Consider the following 22,773-nt stretch of genomic DNA (forward strand, 5'->3'; position numbering starts at 1 on the left):
GCGTGTCCAGAGAAGGGCAACGAAGCTGGTGAAGGGTCTGGAGCACAAGTCTTATGAGGAGCGGCTGAGGGAACTGGGGTTGTTTAGTCTGGAGAAGAGGAGGCTGAGGGGAGACCTTATTGCTCTCTACAGCTACCTGAAAGGAGGTTGTAGCCAGGTGGGGGTCGGTCTCTTCTCCCTAGTAACGAGTGATAGGATGACAGGAAACGGCCTCAAGCTGCGCCAGGGGAAGTTTAGGTTGGATATTAGGAAAAACTTCTTCACTGAAAGGGTAGTCAGGCACTGGACCAGGCTGCCCAGGGAAGTGGTTGAGTCTCCATCCCTGGAGGTATTTAGAAGACGTGTGGATGTGGTGCTTAGGGACATGGTTTAGTGGTGGACTTGGCAGTGATAGGTCAACGGTTGGACTCGATGATCTTAAGGGTCTTTTCCAACCTTAACGATTCTACGATCAACATTTCATTATACACCTGCAGAAATGAGCAAAAGCATGGACGGCATATTTTATAGAACACTAGTAGTAACATGCAAATTAACTAATCCACCGTGGAATTCAATTATTTCTACAGTCTTATCTTTCCTACAGTTACAGTTATTTTAGTATTTTGTTCAAAGTTGATTTAGAAGACTCAAAAATACACTTCTAACAAAAGAACACTTGTCCTTCAAGCTTTGTATTTCAGACAAGCTTTTGTTTCAAGGCTTCCTCCATATATTTTAATTCTAAAAATATCAGGTTGAACATCTTAAAGAGAATACAATAGCTTTCAATAACCCTCAATTAAATTCAAGGGTTTTATGCCTCTAGATTCAACACCCATACTTCCTACCCTCACAGTTAAATCTCTCCAACTTTTCCCACTCAGTGCTAAAGTATATGATTTTTCTCCATTCTCATCCTATCCCTGTAATTGAATGAACCTAGACAAACTTCTTTGGCTATCTGGGACTGTTCTACACTGTGTTTACTGTTCTGTAATGAGGCACAAAGAAAGTTATCTTTGACCAACAAATCAAAGCTGCTCACTGTTTAGACTGTCATCCTTTAGGTTCACATAACTTACTTCAATATATTTTCTAATGCTTCATATTCAAAGGCATTAACAGCTATAATTTTACCAAGATGAACAAGAGTGGGGATACTCAAACTACATATATATATAGCCATTAGTCTTACAGTTAACATCACAATTATCATAAGCATAAAATGAAGCCTTATTTATTTCTGAACCTCAACATGTAAGCTTAGCTTTGAAAAACTTCAAAAAATTATTACAGGCTGCCTGTGTCCTTCTCTGGAGCCCAGTAACTTGGCTGAGGAAAACTCTTGCCAAGCTATGATTAGCACTTAGCAGCTTAAGGGCTAACTGTGCTTGTTGCTTCAACCTTGACAACCGACTGTAAGGACACACCATTAAATTTAACCTTCTGAAAGCATTTAACATTTGATTCTGCTGAAAATACAGTTTTACTACATGTTTTGAAAATAAAATCACTTTTTCCTCTTTTAGAAAACTATGATGATGCCAGACATATGCTTGTTTTCCAAACAACAACTGTTTAAAAGAAAGAATACTCCTTCTGATGTTCCTGCCAAAAATAACATTCTGTGGTTTAAAGAAATCTGATAGTAGGCAGTTCACTCAGTTGAGGGAAGAAGGGTTTGCATTTGGCAAGGGTTTACATTTCATGTCTTGCATCTACTTCCCTCCATTTTAAGTTTCTTTGGGGACAAATGTGGCAGTGGGGAGGGGTTTTGTTGTGGTTTGTTGGGTTTTGTTTTTTTTACATCTCCAAGCATTTCGCTCTCTAAAAAAAAGGCATCTGTGGGTTTTACCAGAAATTACATGAAGCAGAAGTGCATCACAACACATTTCTTTCTTACGGGGAGTACTAGGATATAAAAGAGAGTTTGAAAGGGAAGTAAAAGACTTCAGAAGAAATGGATAGGAGAGAGTTTGCAGCAGGAGGAAGTGGAACAGAAAATTCAAAGGAGGAAGTAACACACAACAAAGAACATTAACAGCTTCATCTTAAAATGTAGGACAGGGAGAGAAGGAGATGGATTTGGGGTTTCAGCTACTGTTATCGCAGACAGCAAAAATACTGCCAGCCCACTAAAGGTGGTTATTTCACTGCTTCCTCAATAGTCTCAGATTAAGAGATAGAACTGGTAATAGAAACATGCAAATTGAACTACATACTGCATAAGATTACTATTTCCGTACATTTCAGAAAGCCACCATTTTAAGACAAGGGTTTGATCTGCTACAATATTCGACTTAGTCCTTCATTCATTTTACTAGACATCAATTAATAACTCACAGAAATAGTAACTGGACCAACTTACTAAGTTACGTAAAACATTTAGTTGAAGCATCTAAGAGAACAAAAACTCTGGCATTTTCCTCAATCATGGAATTTTAATTACCGCTTCCCAGCAGTTTTTGCAAATAGAGTTATAAATCCCATTGCACAGAACCATGCCATCACTCTCCAAGATACAGAAACTCCTGAAGGCTGCTACACCTGCTCCAACATAAAGCCAACTAGTCAGACAACAGTTCAGCTAGCTGAGCGGCCAAGAGTCGTCTCCTACATGACAGCAAGCCGCAGATCCATGCAAGCTTAAAGGCCCTCAGAACTGTTAGTATGGCAACCAGAATAACATTATTGCGAAGCACGTACCTTCTCCAGTAGAATAGCAAATATTTTACAAAAATAAGCTCAGAATCCCAATGATCTTGCAGTAGTATTTCAGATGCAGCTGTTTCAGGCTAATAAAAATCCTTAAGATTAAAAATCCAACTGCTTATTAGTCCACCAACATGGAAGCTTTTCCTGTCATTAGCAGTGCAAATCCAGCACAGAAATTCAGCAACTAGACATGAAGGTCTGTCTTTACAGCATTATTAGCTTGAGCTATAACAACTACGTTGTTCCTAATCTTATCTATGCACTTGTGTAGAATTACCCACCCTGAATCAAAGGATGCTTGAAATTTCAAGATACTCTAGAAGAGTATGAGCAGTCTTTGATGACAGAAGCAAATGTTCCAATAGCTACATTTCATTTGAGGGCTGGAAGATTATAGCCCAGTGCATTCTCAGACTCTCCTCTTGAAGGCGTTTGTACCTTATCACTTCAACATTCAGGTATTTCACGCTTGCCATGCACAAGCTCTCCAATTCTTTACTTGCTATAAAGCAAACTGCTACAGCGAAGATGTAGAAGACCTGTAGGATTTGAAGAATGGAGAGCTTCAAGAGAAGCAAGCTGACTAAGCTGAAGGAGACAGGATGGCCTCCACCGGGGGGGGGGGGGGGGCGCTGCTGCTGAAATGCCAGTTCCTAGTTCTTTCTGCAAAAAGAAGGATGGATGGAAAGCACATGGCTTGCACATATGCTTGTCTAGCATAGCCTGGAAAACACCCTTCTCCTACTACACAGTTAGATAACCTGAAATTGTAACCAAACCACTTGTATAACTGTACCAAGACATCCTCTTTAAATACGACTTAAGAGTTAACTGCAGCCCCACTCCAGCTCCCGAGTTGGCATGCAGAGGTTAGAAGGAATTTCAATACTCAAACCGTGTGCAAAAAAACAGTAATACCCATATGAAAGTGTCTTCAAATTCAGCATAAAAATCAAACATAGGCTTCATTTGAAGTGATGTGTTATCTCCTCCATGTTTGCAGCTGTTTAAGCATTCAAAGCAGCAGCCAAGCTTTAAAAAGAAAAACAGTACTTTCCCAGGAAATAACTCTACAATAAACCTGTGCTGATATGAGTTCCAGAGAATTTCAACATTGTGTAAAAAACTCAGCAGCAAGCTCTAACTGCTCTAGAAGAATGAACTAAAAAACCACATTTTCATGAAAGCCCCCCTTCTAAGTCAGAAGTTCAAACTCTTCATTTCTTCATTCACATGTAATGAGGCAGAAGAACTTCTCAAAGAAGCGTTTCCAAAGACTGTTCGAAGTTTCAAAATAAAATAAGCTTCCCAGGCCTTGTTTTGTAGCATACAAGTCCCCACAGCTGCCTGTTGCTCTGTTAGGACAAAACCAAGTCCACAGCAGATGAATGGTTTTCCTCAACATCATGGAATACTGACTTTTTCTGCTACGGGATTTCAAGACAAACATCAAGAAACTAACTGCATCATTCACTGGAATACTGTTAACATGTTTTGATATATTATACTTGTCACACATTACATACACAAGCTCTCCAACTATTACTTGTTACAAGTAAAGTGGTTGACGCCATGAAGATGCACAAGAAACCTGGGATCCATCAGCTGAAGAACAAAGGACTCTGGCTTTGAGGAAAGTACGCGTCCTAAAGCCATTTAATTTTCCAAGTCACAGAAATGCAGAAGAGAATCTGTTTACACCTTTACCAACCTTTTTTTATGAAGCGAGTTATGGATCCAAGGGTTATATACTGCTCACTTGCTCTAACAGGCCTCTCCACTCCGGTACACAACAGTGACCCAAACGCCACTGACCTTACCTCATAGGACATCAGAAGCACAAAACAGAAAAGACAGGTTAGCCCTTTCTAACCTTCAAAGGAAGGCATTGCAACAAGAACAGCAGTGCTAGGATGCAAGAAAAAGATACTGGAGAGGGAGGAGTGGGCAACACCTGCATACATCAGCTACGACAGCATGCATTACCTACAAGCCCTCAAATAAGGGAATACTCAAACTCAGCTGGCAATTACAGTCATCAGCACTGGAACAAATTTCACTTACAGATTCAATCTGCACCTCAGTCGTTACTAGCACCCCTGTCAATGGTATCTCACTCTGCAGCAAGTGACAAGCAGATAACTGGTTATCCAGTCCATGGAAGAAAGTCCTGATGGTCACATTTTATATAATGTTCTCCACCTATAAATATGGCAGAGCTCCAGTAATTTCCAATTTATTGTCTTTTACACACAGCCTTAATATTATGCTCTCTTTGCACTGGCAACTAGACCTGAATAAAATATTTCTATGAGATTATACATGCTTTTCAGTCTTCACTGATGAGGTGCTTTGGTCACTTTTAGTTTCTATGAATATATTAACAATAAAAGGAAATATTTTTGCACACGCTGTCTTCCAAACAGTCGGTGAAACTCAAGTCCTCGAAGGCTTCTAAAATCTTATTGCATTATACCTTTCATGTTATCATAGAATCATAGAATCCCCTGAGTTGGAAGGGACCCATGAGGATCATCAAGTCCAACTCCTGACTCCACACAGGGCAGCCTAAAAGTTAAACCAGATACCCAAGAGTGCTGTCCAAGCGCTTCTGGAACCCCAACTGGCTTGGGGCTACAACCACTTCCCTGCAGAGCTTCTTCCAGTGCTTGACCACCACCCTCAATGAAGAACTTTTTTCCTAATACCCAATCTGAACTTCCCCTGCTGCAGCTTTAAGTCATTCCCTTGTGGCCTGCCACCGGACACCAGAGAGCCAAGATCAGCACCTCCCTTTCCGCTCCCCCTCATAAGGAAGTTGTAGACAGCGATGAGGTCACCCCTCAGTGCCCTTTTCTCCAAGCTGAACAAACCTAGTATCTTCAGCTGCTCCTCATAAGCCATGCCCTCTAGTACTTTCACCATCTTTGTTGCCCTCCTTTGGTATCCTTCTTGTATTGTGAAGCCCAAAACCACTGGTGTATTTTATTCCATCAACAACCTCTGCCTTCATAATCTACTAATACATTAAGAACATTAAACAGGCCTCATAAGTCATGAAGAAAGCACACTAATTTATCCAGAATACTCCTGTATGCTAAAATCCAACTAACTAGCCAGCAACCTAAAGTACAAGACACTAAGGAAGAACATAGACAAATATAAGCCTAAGTAGCAAATTACAGCATTCCAAGAAAAACATAACATTACCCCAATTCCTAACAGGGAGACGCAAGTGTTTCCTGAATGAGGAATCTCTAACATATTAACAGTAAGGCAATACAGTGTTCAGTATAAAGAGACATGCCCCTAAAAAATTAGGGCTTCCTTCCACTCAGGTAACCCAACAGGAAAGTACATGCAGCACCCTTTGAGCGTGGCCATCCCAACAGAGCACTTCAGCTCAACAAGATGCAGTAGCCTCTACACCTTACCAGCACAGCCCCAGTCCAAACAGCACCCTGTTTTAATATTTAACTGTTCAGCAAACACCTTAAATATATATAAAATAGTTACATGTGCTCATAGACAAGCCAGGCACCTGAAAACATGACAACGTTACCTTAGAAAGACTGAAGGATCCAATTTCAAGAAGATCTCAACGAAAAAAGTTAGAAAAGGCTGAATGGCAGCGAAGTATTTCAGCATTCTTTACGTAATGCAAAGTATCAAATAGGCTTATGTAAAATTTCACACGTCTGAAAAATTACAATTGCAAGGGGGACTTGCTACAAAATTGAAGAATTTTTTTATCTACCAATTTCATTTACATCATGCATTAAACAGCATTTTCACTATTTATAATTTAAACTTTATTTCCCAGTTTTGAAGTTCTATCAGCAAGCAACACAAGGCTGACAGAGGACCTGAGAATCACCATAATATATATAAAACTCTAAAGCAAGTGCATATTCAGATACTAAAACTGCCCCAAAACACATTAATGCATAGTTACAATAGCCAGACAAACCTTAACCATGCTTTTACACCAGCACAGGAGGAAACATAACCACTGCATAAGCCTCCAAAAAGCCTGTCTCATTTGAACTTAACAGTGATAAATACTTTTGATCAATATAAACTTATCTGAGTGTACTGCTATGTAAATGAACAATGCTTGACAGAGTTTTACCACAAGAAATTATTCTATAGTTTCTATATTGGGCAGATTTCCACAACAAGGATGTGCAATAAAAGCTTGTGCCAAAGAAATAGACGTTTGATTTATGGAACTAGAGAGAAAACAAGCCAGGCTGTAATTCCATGCACAATATTTGAAAATCTCATTTTTTCTTGTCCTGAAGAAAAATACATTTAAGTCAACCTAAAATTCTGGTTTTGACAGATTAATGGAAGTTACGACTGCCTTAGCATGGGCTACTTCTATTTATATCAATTATGATGACTCTAAAACATGAACTCTTAACAGATTCAAATCACCCTTGATATCTATACATAATCTATGCCACTTACCAGCATTTTAAATGTTGCATCATATTCTGAAGACTATTATAAAACCTAAGTATCTACAGAATGCAAGATTAATTCAAAAACTAAAGCAAAAATACCTACATGCCAGCCATGTCCAAGACACTTATTTTAGTTGTTATTATGTTCACTAACGCTTAGCCAATTCTCTAACTCAGCACTCAACAGTGTGTCAGTTCTTTCCAGTGCTTCTTATCAAAACACACTTGCAAGGAGGTTTTCAGTTATCAATGTTTAGAAGAACACCTACACATTAAGTATAATCCATTTGATAGTATACAAATGATGGGGAAATATTTTGCTCTAGTGTTTTTGTTTTAGACTGACATCTGTGTTTAAAACAAACACAAACATCAATCAAGTTCAACCTGAATAACACTCAATTTTTCTGCTATTAAGTATGTATTTTAAAATACAAAAGATGACTAAGAGTTGAAGCATGCCTTCGAGTAGCATGATTATAATAAATATTTAAAAATAAAATATTAAATAAACTTGGCATAAAGATCTTCCACACTTAATAGAAACACACATTGTCCCCTATTGCTGTATTTGGCTACCAAATCTCTAAGAATAAAGAGATATTTGTAACCAACAGGTAGGAAGGAGCTCCAAGAATCTTGAAAAGGAATAACTAAAATTCTGCTAAATGGAGAGGTCTACAAAAAAAAAAATCCCGAACACATACAGCGATTGATTCTAGACCCAAAAAAAAAACATTAGTTTAATGGCAGAATATTTCAGCATGTGAAAGGAAACACTAATTCACAATGTGTTCAAATTCAGAACGCCTATAAATCCCTAACACAAATAAATTTGGATTTGTTTTTTCAAAAACCAAGCAAATCCAACAAATGCTTACCATATTAACAAGCCTTCAACAAAAATTCTGCAGCTATCTCACCTGCCAAAAATAAAGAAATCAAACAAGATAAGCTCCTAGTTTACAGCATAAATAAGCACAAAGATTTCCATTTTGATCTCCAGCTGCTTCTACACACAAATTTCTCAGTTTCTTCCCAAATGTTTTATTTCCCCTTTTGGCAGAGGAAAAAGAAATTACATCTATCAGCAGCTAAAAATATTTCAGTTATCTGAGTTTTCAAAAGAGGGGTGAAAAACAACAGTGCTTTTCCAGTTAAAAAAAACACCCCAGTGCAAATTTCAACAGCTTTCACAAGAGGCTGGCTTATGAACAGTTAGATCTAAATAACAGTAAGCGTGGAGGAAAGCACTCACAGGTTAAAGTCAAACAAATAAATCTGGTGTAACTTCAGGTTATTTTCATTATTACCTCTAAAGGCAGACTAAGTTCTCAGGAGAGAACGTAAGCACTATAGCAGTTCTGCTGAAGAGCTAAGGCTCAAGATGCCTCAATTTAATTTTTAGTCAAGTCACTGATTTTCTTACATTACAGGTATTCTGTATGTGAGTCTTCCATATGGAGAAGTTAATACTCATCCTCTACCTCTTTCTGTATCTGTTCTTTTAACAGAATAAGCAGTTACAATCTGTGACCTGTAGTACTCCTTGTACAAAGAAGCTTCTGAAGGCAATGTACAGTTGTATATAACACTGGAAGGCACGTATTTGTAATCTGATCTTAATTAATTTATCTTCATATACTGAAAAGCTTTAAGATTAGAGAACTAAGAAATAAGCCTGATAAAAACAATTTCTCCCCTTCAGCACTGTAAATGAATACCTTTCTGCTATTGAGGTAATTAACAAAACTTAGTATCATAACCCACTAGACACGTGGGTTAGTAACTTATGCTAGCAGTGCAATTCACCTGATACACAGACGTAGCTCAATATCCTATGTAAGCAAAAATAAAATAAAAAGAAGTCACGGTAACAACCACAAGTCGTCCAAAAATTTTAATTGGAGCCACACATGAATCAGGAAGGTACCAACACATCACCTGCAAATTAAAAAGGCCAAAAAGTGCTGGTATTATACAATCTATACCAGATTCAAGCTCAGTTACAAGACCATATCAAGTACACACCAACTAAAGGCAGGCCTGCAAGAGCAGACTGCAATTAACTGCAACAACATTTCTTGCTCATTCCTCACCAAAAGCAGTCAAGAGAGCTCTGGAAGATGGTGGTATGGGAAGGCTCGAAAGAGCAAAGATTTAACTGCATATATTTATCCTTTTACATCATGAGTCCTCCATGCAGTTCTCTCAAGGCTCTTTCCCACTCCAGTTACTACAAATTACACCAATATGTAACTGTCCATGCAGGAAGTTTAATCAAAAAGGGAAGACTTGCAAAGGCTAACTCACTGTCCAGGTGACACTGATATAGTGACTTAAACACTCGGCTGCCATCAGCTCTTCTGGAATTCTTCAAAGTACCTGCTTTAGTTTGGTCTGGTTTTTATAAATCCTGTCCTGCTCATCACTGTATATAAGAAACTTCAAAATAATATTCCTATCTGTCAAACGATGGCTTTTCTTCCTCTTTCCTCCATGCCAGAATATTGTCTGCAGACATTGCTCTTGTTTCAGAGAAATATATGGCATGTACCTTCTCACTGAAGAATAAAGTAAATAAACCTGAGCTAAAGTAGTCACACCAAAGAGCAGCTGGTCTGTAAGAAGTTTATATTACTACTCCTAAAATCATAATCTTTTGAGGCATGTTGTACAGACAAGGCATACTGAAAAACAAAGCAGGTTTATGCTGCTATTAACTATGAAATGTCATGTGTGTTGTACCATATAAATCAAACATGAAGCCTCAATAACTTATTCCTGCTATGAAAGTCCCCTTTTAAAGCACAAGCAATTCTATTTTTGACATATAAAGTCATCTTTTATTATTTCCATGGACAAACAGGACAATTAGCAAAGACCATAGAATTTCAGTAACTATTATGTATAATCAAGACTATTGTTTCAGTATCTATCTGATTTAAAAAATGTTTTCCATTTTTTCTTTATTTGAAGAAAATAGCCATGGAAAAGGAAAAGAAAGAAGACTGGCTCAATTATGTATTATTTCATGTACAACAAAACTTCTGTGTTCACTGCCTAATAAATACATTCACACTGCCACTAGCAATGCAAACACAAAGCTAATCCTCCAGCAAGCAATAAGAAAAGTTTGCTTTGCACAATTCACCCCCGAAATTCAGCTGGAAATAAATTAAGCTTCCACATTGCTCAAGGGGAACATAGTCTGGTCCTGGTCTCAACTGAAGAGCTCCAGACAAAACACCCTTCTTACAGGACTTACTGAAAGCTGCATTCTTACTGAATGACTTAGGCCCTTTAGTGTAGGCAGATAACCGTCCTTCCGTCTTAGTGTATTTTCTTCTGATGAGAACTTAAAGGCAAAAGTAAGCTGTAACTGTGCGTAACACCTAACAAAGCTCAATTCCATGGCTCAAATGTGGGGTTTAATCTTGAATCTTTAAGTCTCCAAGCATCGTAACTTGTAACTGTAATCTAACAGGTTTCCAGCTTGGGTGTTAGTCTACATAATTGTTCCATATCAAGTCAGCCTCCATATATTAGCTACAGATCGCTGCAGCGTGGAAGAGCATGCTGGAGAATGAGAACTGCAGCCTTATTCCATTACTTCATTCCCTTCTTCAAGCACACATGCTATTAACTACTATGGAAAATACTGTATCAGGCAGAGTCAAAACAACAATCTGTCTCATATAAACGTAATACTTTTTGATTCCCTACGTAAAGCTTTAAAATGGAAAAGAAAAAAAAAAAGAGACCAGTCTTGCATGATACACAAGGCAAAACGACCTCCTCCTTCTCACCCTCAGACTTCAAGTCCCTTGACGTTCCTGGCTGCTTTCATAATTTGCCCCCATCTTTTTCTAATAGGAGTACTTTCTGCTCATTCCCTGTAGTTTACAGAAGGGGCACAAAGAATCGCAGCTAGACAGCTTTTTCCTATTCCTGCACAAACAGCACGCAAACTAAACCATTTGTGCTTTGAAGTATTTTCTATCAAGGAATCTCACAACTGCATCCAATAACCCATCACCCAAGTACTGGCCCCACTTCACAGACTGTTGCTCAACCTAAAACTATCAGCTCTTCTCCCGTTAGTTATCTGCAGCAATTACTGAACTGTATCGGAAACGAGAAGAAAAAGAATAAATAAAGCATTTAACTGTTTTTTGGATAGCGTTAGACATTCAGCAGTTTGCAGTAAATCCCTGTCTTCACATGCCTGCGCTCACTCTGACTCGGCTTCTTCTCAGCAACGCACTCACTTATGAAGTAAGTGGAAAAAACGATTCAGCTGCAAAAAAAAACACGAGTAGAAAAAAAAAGGGGGGGGGGGTGTTTAAAAGTTCCTGAGCTGTCAAGGACTTCCAGCGCCCTTCAGAGCCAAAGACGATTATTTTTAAGTACTTGAAGACCGCTGGACATCAGAAGAGGCTTGCCGGTGCCACGCCGCGGTGCTGAGGCCACTCGTGGGGGAAAACACGAGTGGGGAAGAGGCCCCCAGACTTGCGGTTCTCCGGGCGTGGAACACGGCGCCCAGCGCCGAGAACCGCAAGTCTGGGGCCCTCTTCCCCGGCCCCACGCAGGGGGGCTCCGCACCCCCTCTCCCCCCCGAGACCGAAAGGGGGGAAGGGGAACGCACCCGCGGCTCTGTGGGCTGGCGAGGGGCCGAGGCCGGCCGGCGGACTAGAAACAAAGCTTCCCCCCCGCGCCCCGGGCTGAGGCGGGAGGGCCCCGGGACGGGCAGCTCAGCCCGGGATGGAGGAGACCGAGCGGCCCCGGAGCGACCCGTCGCTGCTCTCATCGCGGCTGTGAGGAGAAAGGCGGCGCGGCGGCGCTGAGGGGGCTCCCACAGGGCAGCGGCGGGATTATCCCCGCGGGCGGGCGGCGAGAGACCGTTAAAAAGCGGCTGCTCCCCCCTCAAGCGCCCCTCCTGGCGGGGAACGGACCCCCTGAGCGCCGCCACCGCCCTGCCTTCCTTCCTCCGCCGCGGCTGAGGGAAGCCGGAGCACGGCCCCGCACCCACCTGGCGCCGCGCTCCGTCCCATCCCGCGTCGCCGCCGCTCGACCGCTCCGGCCGCCGCCGCCGACCGCCTTCGCGGGCTAAGCCTCCGCGCCCCCCGCCACCGCCCCGCCTCTTCGGCCTCGAGCCCCGCCCCCTCGCCTCCCTTTAGTACCCTGCCAAGAGGGGCGGGGCAAGGCGCACCAATGGCAGCCAGGGCTTCGCCGCACACATTGCCGATCGGCGTGAAAAGCACCCAATGAAACCGCCAGGAGGGCGGGGAGCGCTGTCAATCAGCGGCCCCTACCTGGGGTTCGCGAGAGGCCGAGCCGGGCGCGGGGGAGGGGAGTTTCCTCCCGCTGGCCGGCGGGGCCGCCCCCGCCTCTCCCTCCCCGCCGCCCTGGGCCTCGGTCTCACGTCTCGCGGCGGCCGCCGAAGTCCGCGGGCTGCGCAGGCAGCGCCGGAGCTCCCGCCGCGGGGCTGCCTCCCCGCAGCGTCTGCGTGTCCCTCAGGAGCAGCTGCCTCTTCTCCGCCCGGGCCCGCGCCCTGCTCCCACTCCCCAACGGGGATCCCCTTTCTCTGGGGGCTGCGCTCTCCCCTCGCAGGCAGGGCGGGGATGAGGGCCGCTGCGGCCCTCTCACACCTCTCCGGCCGCCCCGTCCCCACCCAGCACCCCGGCTTCACGACACCGGTGCCCAGTCCCTCACAGCAGTGAGGGCCGCCGTGGGTCTCCCCCGCGTTCGCGGTTGCTCGTGGGGCCTGCGCTCTCATCCACCCGCTGCTGCGGCCCCGTTCCCGGCTGCCAGACGCCTCTGCCCTCGCTCCTAACGGCCACAGGCATCCATCTCCCCTGCCCTGCCCTGGCCCTTGCGACCCAGGTCCTACTGAACCCAACGCCTCCGCGCCCCGACGAGGTTCCCGCTGCTGCAGACCGGCGCCCTCAGGCTGGCAGGGTCGGTGGGGCTCCTCCGGGGCCGGCGGCGGGGGGCTGGCGGCGGGGGGCTGGCGGGGCCTTCGCCCCGCTGGGCAGGGCGCGTTGTGAGGGCCGCAGCTGCCGGCCCCGCCCGAACAAAGTGCCCTTTCCCGCTTTGCTGGGACTCCGTCCTTTGTAGTTGTCCCTGCAACGGGGGCTTTTGCTGCTCCCTGCCAAGCCTTTAGAAAAAATACGTCGGACTTTATCATGTGAATGAGATTTTGGGGGGGTGAAGGGGGATAGAGCAATCGCCAAACGAACTTTAATGGCTCAGGGCACTTCGATAAATAATTACGGCTGAAAGTAGAGGTTATTGAACGCCATCTCGAGTCAATCATCTTTGGCAACTGAAAGTTTACTGAGCTCGCACCCAGTTGTACCACTGGCTTCAGCTACCCACGCTTTGCCTTACAGGGGAATGAAGCAAAGGCGTGGGCTCACGAGCCCCTCCTTTTCACAAAAAGTAGTACGCGACATTGCTATTAGTTTGAGGAAAAATTATTTGTATTTAAGACACCAGTATTGGTCGTGGAAAGAAGCAGCAGCTGAGAACCACTGCTGTAATCACTCACGGTTACACGGCAAAAAGCCCTAAGCCAGCCGTGCGGCTTGCTTAGGCTTTGAAGTGCAGATGGCGACAGTTTTATGATTGCTAGCAAAGAAAATAGAAGAGAAGTCATTAAATAACATAACCCGAAAAGAAGGAAGCAGCAGTCTTTTTAGTCAGCATAAGGGCTCACTAAGACAAAAATCATAAGAGGAAAATAGTCTCCAGGTTTTGAGAAAAAGTCATTCTCTATTCAAAAGGAGAGTATTTTCCCCAAGACGCGTATGCGGCAAGAAAGAGGAAACTCTTCAGAGACTGTAAAATAAAACGGAGGGAAAATGACCTGGCATTGTTAAAACACAGCTGCATTCACGCTCAGTCAGTGACGCTTTTTTCATGCTGAAAATGGGATCCTGAGGTTTGAAAAATATTAATTTCAAACAGACCTATCATTACCAGTAATTTTTTTCTGCTCCATCAATGCAAGTAAGTAGCCTGTGTGATGCAAGGTATTAATGAACATTTATTTTGTTCCAGCTCTTGGATTCCTTCTCAGCTTTCATTTTTCTCCTCTGTATTCATGACATATTTAAAACTATTTTTAATAATATCTACATCTTGTAAAAAACGAACTCAGGCAGAGCTTTATTACTGCTGTTTTGACCTTGCCTTAGAATTTGCAAATAAGGCAAATCTGCCAAATAATTTGCATTTACTCTGTACTGAGTTTCCGTTAAGAGACAAAAAAAAGGTGGTTGAATTATCTGCAAGGAATAAGTGAATCAGCTTTTGTCTGAACCATTATTATTTTTAAGTGAAATCATGCTTCAGAAAAAGTCCTCTGAAGGCAGTAGATACAGGTTTGGACTGACGCACCAAGAGATGTCCAGGATTGATCTTTCTCCTATTAATTTCACTTGAAGACAGAATCAGGCCTCAGAGGCTAATGAAAAGGGAGGGTTATTGGTGACTGAAGCCAAGATGAGTTAGCAGAAGTGAGCATGACATTTTCTTAATATCTGCTTGTACTATCACTGACTTAGGTGAAATTTATAAGGACCTCCTTTTCTTAGTTAATTTCACACACAAAAAAGGTACAGCATAAAAAGAAACAATATTTTGGAAGTCAGTTATACCTCTTGTTGATTCCTGCTGAAGAGCGTATTTCATGATAAGGAAAGCTTTTTGTCTTTCAGGAAACATGAAATTGCTGAATAATGTTAAAATAAATAGTGTTACGCAAATGATTTACAACGCGACCGATAATCATTACAGCATCTCTGATTATTAATGGGACATTGATGGGCCTCTGAAGAGTTTCTTGCTGAATCAGCTTTTGAAATAGATTGCTTTCCCTCCAGCCGCAGCCGCACCCCAGAAAAAGGGGAACCATGTCTTGGCTGAGGTAATTGATTTAGGACAGCTAGCAGCACAACATGAGATGCTTTATGAGTTACTACGTCTCTGTTCACGGAGTTTATTTTCCATTAACGCAAAACTATTTAGCCTTGATAAAGCTGCATACATATTTCTCATACTATTCATAGTTTCAATATTATTGATATTTCCCTAGTATTCATATTTTTCAGGAATATTTTCCCAAGACTATTAACTATTTTGGGGGGTTAGAGTTTTTTTCCCTTTAATATCCCTGGATCGACGGAATACTGAAAGACTAGCAAAGTGTATGAAACCAAGATGCAAGTAGATCCTCAAAGGAAACATTCAATATAAGTTCAAAGAGTCACTGTGTAATCAATCTTGAGAAAAGAATGCAGGGAAACAAGAACAAAAGGGAGCCTAATAACTTTTCAAGACAGCTGCTTTCATCAACTAAACAAGAGTTGTAATTCTGCCAATTAATAGTAAGGTCCATTAACTGTAAGTCATCAAAACTGTTTACTATGCAAAGCACTCATTTTTCTTTGCTGGCTCTGACAGTTTGGTAGGGCAGTGTGTTGGGATATCCTACAAAGGAGGGACTGGTGATCCATAGTGGGAGTGGATGTAGTCGCTTAATGGTTTTACAGCATTGTCAGTTGAACAAGCTCCCTTTATAAAAATAAACACACAAAAGACATGATTCCAAGTTCCTGGAGAGACTAAAAAATGATATACAGAAAGCTGTAGTTAGTAATAGACCATTGATTAGCAGCTCTACGATGCAGGGTGCAGCTAAGACTAATGGGATGAAGATAAGAAACAAGAACCACAGAGTGAATATCTAGTCCAAAAGAAAAAAGATCAGCTCACGAGGATAGTTGAGGTTCTGCAAACAGGACTGTGTGAAATGTTTCAGTGTGCTGTACCAAACACTTTTCCGTCAGCTAAGGATGAGCTAAATTTTATTTCTCCGGGATTCACTATAGACAGATGCTTTTTACAGACCGAGCGGTCCTTTCCTAAACTTCTGTGCCTTGTTGCATTATGGCCACCAGTCATAATGGAGTTGTAGTGTCAAGGGCAGGGAAAAAATCTCTTACTAGGTAAAAATAGGCTCTCCTGGATAAAAATAAATGGGTGAGGAATAGCAACGTGTTGCTCAGTTGTCAGAGGATTTACGCAGCTGAGTTCTGGGAAGTCCCTAGCTGCTTTCTCACTCCCCTGAGCCCATAAACAGACATGGATATCGAAAGGTTCATGACAACTACGTTTGATTGCTCCCAGCCTGATGTCCAATAGTTATTGGTAGCCTCGCTCCACCGGATTTGTCTGTCTGTCTTGTAGTATCATGGGGAAAGTTTACCAACACGGACTGCAATCATCCACTTTCAGCAAGAGGTTGTCACCTTCTCGTCCACAGAAGCACACAAAAGAGTCGGTGCATCAGTCAGTGTTATGCTCCACTATCATCTTTGACGTTGTGAAAGTCAGGGGCACAGTTAGACACAGCCAGAGCATGTTATCTGACCATCATGTGGCTTTGGCTTAGATTTGAACCTCTGTGATGTGCCTTAGATATGAAGATACTTGGAATGACACATGGATGTGCAAAACTTCAGAGCCAAACCCAACCTTGGTCAAGATCTTGGAATGTCCCAGCAGCATCCCACCTCTCTGGATGTTAGCTGCAGCCTAGGGTGTAGGGTAGGCTAAGGGAAGAATAATGAAGGAGATGGCTGTGATGAAAGGGTTAGTTACATTAAATGATTTTCCATCTTTTTAATTCAACTATAAAAATTGTAGTGGGTGCCAATAAAAAATATGCTCCTGGAATTGTTAGGAGGCATATTACATAGCAAACAAACATGGAAAGTACAGTCAAAAATGTATAAACATATAAAAAATGTGAAAGATTAAATAGCATCCCAGTCTTTCAACCATACAAGTATGCATAACTCATCAGAATAAAACTGTCATGAGAACACCTTAATTACTGACCTCAGTGTCTGCCTCACAGGAATCAACTTCTCTATATGCACAGCCATTTATGTGCCTGCTTTCAGATTGCAGTCTTTTCATGGCAGGGACCAAATGTGCAGGTAAGTTTGCACAACGAGGAGCACAAAATGCTTCTGAACTTTCCCTGGCCCAAGGTATGAAGCCTCTTAGGAGTCCTATAACAAGTGCACAATTATATGCACTGTTACGTGGCAGGAGAGCGACACAAAGCCAGTGAGTCTGGCTCCCTTCCTCCCAGTGCCTTGCTAAGGAGCACATTTTCCAGTTGGGATGCCCCTCTCCAACTCCCTGACCCCAGCTGTCAGATGCAGCTGGAACAAAAGTTAGGGTTACCCGGTGGACTTGGCATCTGGGGTCCCAGAATGGACGAAACTGAGATGTAAATGACTGAGGTATGGAGATGAGGGTAGGGAGCACCAGAAGAAAATCAAATGTTTGAATCTCATATAGTTTGGATGAGGTGAGACAGATTTTTATTGAGACCACTGCCGTGGTTTAACCTGGCAGGCAGCTAAACACCACACAGCCATTTGCTCACTCCCCCCACTCCGCCAGTGGTATGGGGGAGAGAATTGGGGGAAAATAAGTAAGATTCATGGGTTGAGATAAAGATAGTTTAATAGGACAGAACAGGAAGGGGAAATAATAATAATAATGATGACGATGATAAAAGACTATACAAAACAAGTGATGCACAATGCAATTGCTCACCACCTGCCAACCGATGCCCAGCCTGTCCCTGAGCAGCGATCGCTGCCCCCTAGCCATCTCCCCCCAGTTTATATACTGGGCATGACGGCATACGGTATGGAATAGCCCTGGGGCCAGTCTGGGTCAGCCGTCCTGGCTGTGCCCCCTCCCAGCTTCTGGTGCACCGGGCAGAGCATGGGAAGCTGAAAAGTCCTTGACCAGTGTAAGCACTACTCAGCAACAACTAAAACATCAGTGTGTTATCTACATTATTCTCATCCTAAATCCAAAACACAGCACTGTACGAGCTGCTAGGAAGAAAATTAACTCTATCCCAGCCAAAACCAGGACAACCACCCTTCAAAATACATATATAAATTAACTGCAAATAGAAAAGTTCACACTAAAATTAAATAGGGAGTCCAGTGATATGGACACAGAAAGCAGGGCCAAAATGACATCAAGAGATCTCTTTCATCCACCTCCCTGTGCCGAGGCTGCAGAAGTGAGAGAGATATGATTAGGGACTGACATATGTTTGATTGTTTTAAGGTATTTAGTCTAAACAGGAGAATTCCACAGTTTCCTCCTGCCTTCTTGCCTAGTGTTTATTGTCAGAAAGTTTTTACTAATGTCTAATGTAACTCTTCCATGATGTAATTTTAGCACATTTTTTTCTTGTGCTATCCACAGCGGATGTGGAGAACAGATGAAAACCTGTGATTATTTGAAGGCTTCTCACGTCTCTCCAGTCATTCATTCAATAAATTAAACCACTAGCTCGTTCGGTCTTGCCTCATAGGACATGTTTTCTAATTCCCTGGTCATTTTCCTTTCTTTCTTTTGGATTGCATCCACATTTGCTGAAGTTCACTGCACAGAACTAGACAGGCAGCACTCAATAGCAATGCCGCATGTTTGCTTTTACTGTAATAGTATGCCATTGTTGATACATATTCCACTTGTGAGTCACTGTAACCTCAACATCTTTTTTCAGCAAAACTTCTGCCTAGTCAGCTGTTTCCCATCTTGTCTTAATGCAGTTGATTTTTCCAGATTAAGTGCAGACCTTGCATTCTCCTTTTTGAAGTTCATCCTGGTTTTTTGGACCAGCTGTCCCATTTGCCAGGATCATTTCGATTGCTTCTCCACCAGGTTTGTGACATCTGCAAATGTGCTAAACATATGTTTTACTTCATCATCCAGGTTACTGAAGGAAATACAAAACGTTACCAAACTCGGGACACATTCCTGGAGAATCTCAGCCAACAATCTTCAATTGTAACAGTGAACCTTTGATAACTAATTTCTGATTACTGCTTTCCAAACAATCTTCTCCAGCTTCTTAAAAGGCATGTCACATAGCAATGTAAAAAACCTCTATCTATACCAACATTTTCAAGGGAGCTGAAGATAAACATTTCTTTAAAATTCATGTTTATATTAAAGTTCATTACTTATCTCTTGTATCTAGTATAGAATGCTTGGTGTTTGCACAAGAGACACAAAATGATGTTTCAGAATTGTCAGTGAAAGCCGGGCATTTTGGACACCAGGCAGGCGAAAGTTGGATTTTCACTCATATAAGGTCCTCAGATTTTGAGCATCGGTAAGCAATTTGTATTTGGGTGTTTGCTCACATGAATGAAGGTCAACGTTGCTTTTACACAGATTGGAAGGCCTCCCTCCATCTCTAAAGCTCCAAATTATCACTTCCCTGTGCTTTCCCAGTATCCCTCAGTAACGTATCTGGCAGTATTGCATTCACTGAAAATATTAGCCTAAAGTTGAGCAATGAGTTAGATGATATTACAAAATTTTGCCTAGACTTTATCAGGAGTATGATATTATCACTGTAAAGACTGGCCAGTGACACCTGGTTTTAGAGAGAGGGACTTCGGCTGTCTTCAGGGGGCTTCAATACCCACACTACCCCCTCAAACAGCTGTATTGCTCTAAATATATTTTTCCACCATAAGCCCTGCAAAGGTTTCCTTCTTTGGCAGGTCCAGCCGCTATAGACTGAGCTCCTCTTTTGAGCAGCCCTCTGGTAAAAGAAGATGCCTTAAATAAGGCAGAGCTGAATGAAGACCAAGATGAAAAGCAAAGTTATTTCCTGCTTCAGAAGTAATAGTGATTGTGGTTTAATCAAAAAAGCCACTAGATATTAATTTTAAAAAATAATCAGAGCGAAAGTTAGATCTTCATCAGAGTATTAGGACAGTTGAAATGCTGTCAGTTTGAAAGACCAGCTCTCTAAAAATAAATAGAGATGAGAGAGAGATTTGAAAACCAACCAACTTTTCTACAAGGCAAAGCTTTATGCATAATTAATATGTCACTGGGGGATTTTTCAGCAAGTAAATATAAAGCTAAACTATTTAATTACCAAGATAATTTCAGCAACTTATTACTGCTTCTTCTGGTAGGACGGACTTCCCCAGTAGTCTGGAATGTTACTGAAATTAGCTGAAGCTGAGATCCAGCTGATAGTTTAAAATGTAGAGCTTGAAGACAGGAAAAAAAAGGCTTATTTTCACAAATAGACAGGCTTTTAATCTTGAAAACTACAATCTTTCTTTGTAATGAATTTGGAAGTGCTATATTTATTGGATTTCTTTTGTGAAGCATATTCTTGAATTGTCCTTAACAACATAGCTTCAGCGTGTGAATTCTCTAGCTTTTATTCTGCTTTTTGGCTGAAGCTAATACAATGTAGCTATGTTTTACCTTCAAAAGCGAGGGAAATCATGCTCTTCCTCAAAACACAATGCACATTTCATTATGCAAAGTTGAAGAGCAAGCGCCGCGTTAGATCTCCGTCTTGCACATTATATCCTAAGCCTCCTGTTGTCTCCAATTACACTTGTGTAAGTATGAAGCATGAGTCTCTTCAGCTATCAGTCATGAGTTCAGTCCTGCTGACTGCAAAGCTCCCTTGCCCTTGTGTTATCGTAGGACCTTTTGGCTGAGCTGCATGGGGGTTTGAAAGTTCCACCTGTACTTTCTGGGTCAGTACGCTCATTTCTTTGCAGGATGAAACCCTCTGTGAAAAGAACATGAAAAGTATCATTATCATTTTCTGTGGGTCTTAACTCTGCCCGAAAGCTGCATGGATGCCTACGGTCTGCAGGGAAGATGCCTACAGTCTCCATTCTCATATGCAATTCATATACAATTGCGCAAATGCACAAGCAAATCTTATCCATGTGCATGCGAACTGGAATAGGCGAGAGGCATTGCACTGCACTCTGAGTGCACGGTGTGTCAAAAGGAACAGGAGGGCAAACTCCCAACGGTAATTAAGCCTTCCTGGGAAATCGAGCGTATGTCATATAGCCGTCTCTTCTGTCTTCCTTCACTCCCTCCCTCCCTCAGCCCCCTTTGGCGTAGAAAGGAATCAAAAAATTGAATGAGGGGGAGATTTTAAGTAAATCTTAACAGCAGCTTTTCAGTTGTAGGAAAATCTGTTGTTTGGATAACAGCATTCTTAGCTGATACAGAAGAGAAAGAAAAGCAACCACAGCAAGACAGAACAAAAACCTGTCAGAATAAAGAAATCTTAGTGAACCCACAGAAAGGACGATTGGGAAGCTCTATGGGAGAAAGAGAGTGGCAGAGCCCTTATGCAATGCAGATGCTCAGGAAGGCAAGGCAGAAGGGAGAAACAGAGGCTATTTGCTCGTTTGGTTTTAGCTGGAACCGGAGATGGCTGTCTTTCCTACCATACATCAAACTGAGCTCCGGAACTCCGGAACAAAAACAGTTCAATACAGACTGTCTGCAGCTATGTCGTTTTGATTCTCCTTTTTCAACCAATGCCTCATGGGAAACCTTCCCCCCCCCCCCCCCAAAAAAAAAGTCAGTTTAGAAACAACTGTCATTACATAGCATATTTTCCTCATTATAAGGCACTTAAAGAACAAGGAAAAGCCATCTGCTGTAACTTGGCTGCCCTTTCCATTTTAGGTTAATCCACATTTCTGGCTTTTTCATCATCATTCCCAATTAAATCCTTCTCCAAAACAAATTCAGATGGGTTTACAATTCTTCAATTGCAGTCCTTTTGGCAGGGTATCTGACAAAATGGTCATATCTTATATGTAATATTTCTGCCTCAACTTTGTACACATAACTGATTTTCCGTTTTTAGATTGATCTCTGGGGAGAAGGACTGCAAACCCCCATGTGACTAATAGCCCCAGCTTTGTGCTGGATGCTGAAGTACAATCTCATGATAGCACACCTTGAATTTGAAATACTTCCTTGTACAGCGTTCTTGTGTGGAGCTTTCTGTTCACTTCCACTTTACATTTCTAGGAGGCTGCTAGGAGAAGCTGTTGCATTGTGCTTTGCACAGTCAGAGAATTGCACCGTGTCCTGTCTCTTGGGGAGACGTTTGATTTTTGTTCTGCCTAGTTCTATCTATTGCGCCTTAATCTAATACAGAAGTATCTGTTGGAGAGCAGAATGATGGGAAATGCTTGCCCTGGAGTTCTAACGCTGTCTCTCCTATTTCAGTCTTGTTAATGAACAACAAAACAAAACAAGCAGCCGACAAGTCTGAGCTTCTCTTAGCTGTCACAGCAGGCACATGGAATGGCTTCTCCCAGGCATACTGATCGCTTTTGCCACAGTTATCGTACTCTAATAAATGCTTCTTGGAGACGCTCCAGGCAATTGTAATTAATTCTCAGTGGGATGCTCATAGTGGTCACCCCGGATCAGTAAGGTCAGGACTTTGTCTGTGCCTTTACAACATCAGTAAAAATTAAATACCCACTTTCCCCAAAGGTCATCACAAGCCGAATGCACGAAACAATCAATCTCAATCAGTTTCCCGTTCCCTGCTGTTTCTCATTATTTCTGCAGTTATCCTAAAAATTAAAAGTAAACACGTAAACAAATTGAAGCAGAAGCTGTTTTCAGTGTTGATCTAATTCTCCGTCCTATGCAAGCAACTGATGAAGATATGAACAGGAGAAGT

At 42.2% G+C, this 22,773-nt stretch overlaps 1 protein-coding gene across 3 annotated transcripts in view; it reads right to left on the bottom strand.

Moving 5' to 3' along the window:
* Positions 1-12,307, bottom strand: part of WASF3 (WASP family member 3) — a 75,465-nt gene extending 63,158 nt beyond the window's left edge. For 2 of the 3 annotated variants that reach the window (XM_087757137.1, XM_087757134.1), the window contains exon 1: positions 12,199-12,302. The gene's annotated coding sequence lies outside the window, so the exon portion shown is untranslated. Of the gene's footprint in view, positions 1-12,198 lie in introns of all 3 variants that reach the window. The other variant, XM_087757135.1, reaches the window with a different exon arrangement.
* Between the last annotated feature and the right edge of the window lie 10,466 nt (positions 12,308-22,773).

The sequence above is a fragment of the Nipponia nippon genome, unplaced genomic scaffold, assembly GCF_047370975.1.
Source record: "Nipponia nippon isolate SJK-2023a ecotype South Korea unplaced genomic scaffold, ASM4737097v1 scaffold_2, whole genome shotgun sequence".
Classification (NCBI taxonomy): domain Eukaryota; kingdom Metazoa; phylum Chordata; class Aves; order Pelecaniformes; family Threskiornithidae; genus Nipponia; species Nipponia nippon.